The sequence below is a fragment of the Lipotes vexillifer genome, unplaced genomic scaffold, assembly GCF_000442215.2.
Source record: "Lipotes vexillifer unplaced genomic scaffold, Lipotes_vexillifer_v1.1 scaffold8, whole genome shotgun sequence".
Classification (NCBI taxonomy): domain Eukaryota; kingdom Metazoa; phylum Chordata; class Mammalia; order Artiodactyla; family Lipotidae; genus Lipotes; species Lipotes vexillifer.
In genome coordinates this window covers 1757324-1761282 of record NW_006781519.1, presented here as the reverse complement: position 1 = coordinate 1761282, position 3959 = coordinate 1757324, and the positions used below count along the sequence as shown (strand labels likewise).

General features: G+C 35.6%; 1 non-coding gene across 1 annotated transcript; it reads right to left on the bottom strand.

Moving 5' to 3' along the window:
- Nucleotides 1–3006: 3006 nt before the first annotated feature.
- Nucleotides 3007–3078, bottom strand: TRNAE-UUC (transfer RNA glutamic acid (anticodon UUC)). The gene has a single exon. It is a non-coding gene; the product is annotated as a tRNA-Glu (tRNA).
- Nucleotides 3079–3959: the final 881 nt, after the last annotated feature.

Below are 3959 nucleotides of genomic sequence, written 5' to 3'. Positions count from 1 at the left end.
TTTGAGGGACTTTCTGCTTCAATGTGTCAAGGTATTCTCCCTCCCATGAAGCTCATGCTTAGACCCTCCTGCAAAGAAACAACCATGGCAGGTTGACCCTTCAGCTAGAAATAATCAAAATGTGTCTGGATTTGCAGTGAACCTGCACGGTTTAAAATTCTCTCTGGGACTTCTAATAACCTGTCCGCCTACTGGGTTTCTAGACACATAGGACTTCTGGGGAAATTATAAAAAAATCCTCACTTTAACTTCACTTTCTCTCTTCCCAATCTAGTAATTTTTACTTTAAAAGGATCCTCACAGAGTTAGGTGTAGCAACTTTGTATTGACTTTAAAAGTTTATTAGCTATTTGTTTCAAACTAGCTTTTCTTATTTGTTTATTTAGTTAAGGGGCTCAAGACTGATTAGAATTGCTATTTGTTTCAAATTTAATCATTTATAGAAATTTTCATTTTATTTGTAAACTTGAAATTTATCAATTTTTAAGGGATGGTGTCTGAATAACAAATATTGTGAAAGAAATGAGATCTCTGTATTTGAAATTATACAATATTCTAAATCCTGTTTAAGCTGCTTTCAGAAGAAACAATATTCTCCTTCTCAGAAGCCCTCTGATTTTACCTGCCAACTGAAGGACCCTTTATTTATTTATTTTTAGCTTGGCTAATTTTTTAAAATTTTATTTATTTTTTAATTAATTTTTATTGGAGTATAGTTGATTTGCAATGTTGTGTTAGTTTCTGCTGTATAGCAAAGTGAATCAGTTATGCATATACATAAATCCACTCTTTTTTAGATTATTTTGCCATGTAGATCACTACTGAGTATTGAGAAGAGTTCCCTGTGCTATACAGTAGGTGCTTATTAGTATCTATTTTATATATAGTAGTGTGTATATGTCAGTCCCAATCTCCCAATTTATATCCCCCGCTTTCCCCCTTGATAACCATAAATTTGCTTTGTGTTTCTTTTTTTAAAATAATTAATTAATTAATTAATTAATTGGCTGCTTTGGGTCTTGGTTGTGGCATGCGGGATCTTTCGTTGTGCTGTGCAGGCTCTTTGTTGAGATGCTTGGGCTACTCTCTAGTTGTGGTGTGTGGGCTCCAGAGTGTGCGGACTCAGTACTTGCGGTGTTTGGGCTCTCTAGCTGTGGTGCATGGGCTTAGTTGCTCTGCGGCATGTGGGATCTTAGTTCCCTGACAAGGGATTGAACCCACGTCCCCTGCATTGGAAGGAGGATTCTTAATCACTGGACCATGAGGAAAGTCCCCATAAGTTTGTTTTCTACATCTGTGACTCAATTTCTGTTTTGTAAATAAGTTCATTTGTATCATTTTTTTAGATTCCACGTATAAGCGATATCATGTGATATTTGTCTTTCTCTGTCTGACTTACTTCACTCAGTATGTCAATCTCTAGGTGCATCCATGTTGTTGCAAATGGCATTATTTCATCCTTTTTTATGGCTGAGTAATATTATGTTATATATATGTACCACATATTCTTTAACCATTCATCTGTTGATAGACATTTAGGTTGCTTCCATGTCTTGACTATTGTAAATAGTGCTGCAATGAACATTGGGGTGCATGTATCTCTTTGAATTATGGTTTTCTCCATATATATGCCCAGGAGTGGGATTGCTGGGTCATATGATAGTCCTATTTTTAGTTTTTTAATGAACCTCCATACTGTTCTCCATAATGGCTGTACCAATTTTTTAATCTCCAATCTCAAAAGATGAGTTGTACTCAATCATTTTTTATATCTTGTATATATGTATTATCTGCATTAGTTTTCTAAGGCTGTCATAACAAAACGCCACAGACTTGGAGGCCCAAACAAAGAAATTTTTTTTCTAATACTTATGGAGGCTGGAAGTCCAAGGTCAAGGTACCAGCAAGGTTGGTTTCCTCTGAGGCCTCTCTCCTTGGCTTACAGATGGCCCCTCTCTTGCTGCCTCTTCACATGGTAGTTCCTCTGTACACACACACCCCTTTTGTCTCCTTGTTTTATGAAAAAAACCCAGCCATATTTGGTTAGGCCCCACTCTAATGGGCTCATTTTAACTTAATCACCACTTTAAAGACCTCATCATAAGTAATATATTACCATATCATGTCTGTAGCTAGTACATGAAGCTGGCAAGATCTCTTCACTAGCTTGCCAGATACCTGTCTTTTAAATGCCTTCCATCTCTCAAAGGCTAAAAACAAGAGCTGTCATTCCGGGGTAACTGCATTATCTCTGGATTGTGGACTATTGGTATTTAACCATTTATCTTTTCAGCCTCATGGGTTATCTCCTTCTTGCCTTTCTGAGATTGCTGAGACAAATAGGTTATTCAAAGGCCTCCCTTAATTACCCTGAAACCCAGAAATCAAGTAGAGACCACCCAGAGACTTTTTTTTTTTTAAAGAAAAAGGATGCTTTAACTACTTCATCTCCAGGTTTCCATCTTTCTTTTCTCCTCCAGATGCAATCTCTCCCTTACCATGTGACTTAAGTTTTTGTAGAAAACATCATTTCTGACCACTTTTCAGGCCTTCAACTTCTCATGAATTGATACACTCCTGTCTCAACCTCACATCACATACTTACATTTGTCTAATAGATTTCTAGGTCATAGTGATTTATTATCACATAGCAGGAGCAACCACTATTCTAATTTCTACCACCGTAGATTAGTTTTACCTGTTCTTCAGTTTACATCCATGTAATCATATGAAATGTACTCTCGTGTCTGGCTTATTTTGCTCAACATAATATCTACAAGATTCATCACTTTGCTTTGTGTTGTTCATTTCTTGTTATTGCTGAGGAGTATTTTATGACATGAATATATCATAGTTTTTACCCATTTTCCCATATCATGATATTTGGGTTATCTTTAGTTTTTAGCTGTAAATAAAGCTGCCATAAACATACCTTTTAAAAAAAATTGTTATTTGGAACACATTTTTCTTTTTCTTGGCTGTAGCATGTGGCCTGTGAGATCTTAGTTCCCTGACCAGGAATCAAACCAGGGCCATGGCAGTGAAAGTGCTGAGTCCTAACCACTGGACCACCAAGGAACTCCCATAAAATTCTTGAACAAAATGCTTTGTTTTTGTTTTGTTTTTTTCAGACATATATTTTCCCTTTTCTTGGATATAAACCTAGGAGTAGAATTGCTGGTTCATAAGGTAGATATATGTTTATTTTATTACAAGTTTCCAGTCAGTTTTCCAAAGTGGTTGTATCATTGTATACACCTACTAGCAATAGCTGATGGTTCCTGTTGCTTTATCTCTTAGCATTGATTACCATAAAGCTTTTTCTAAGAAGCTATCCTCCCTTTTAGGGAAAACAGCTGCAAAGATATAACTGAACAAATTATATTAACTCCTGTCATTTAAACTATGGAAGTTGATAAAGGTAATTTTTTTTCTCTCGCCCTGTGTAATTTAAGCTTTTAAAATTAATGTTATCATTTGCTCGCATCTTGCACATGAACACTCCTCTCAGTTCTTTCATCCTCCCTTCCCCTGTGAGACTCTAAAATTGGAGTATTAGATTTAAGCTAATTTTATTCTATATAAGCTTAGTATGATGCAAGATCCATGTACAATTTTAAGCCCATCTGATGGAATGAAATTATATATTAAGAAAAATCTGTATATGAAATATGAACTGACCATTCACAAATCTATATTTTATTCAGCGTCCCTGTGGAGCAATTTGGATTAAGGTATATACCATTCTGTGTCAATAGAATATCACTTACTTGGTAATAAATCAGAAGAGAAATGTTTGGGTCATTCTACTTTAAAGATGCTGTCAATTTACTAGCCTTCTGGGTACTCTGCTTATAAGAAAGAAGTGACCTTAGTGTTTACTCAAAACTGTGATGATTATTATTTCAATAAAAGACATTGATGGATGAACGAGCATGCTAGGTTTGAAATCCTAGGGT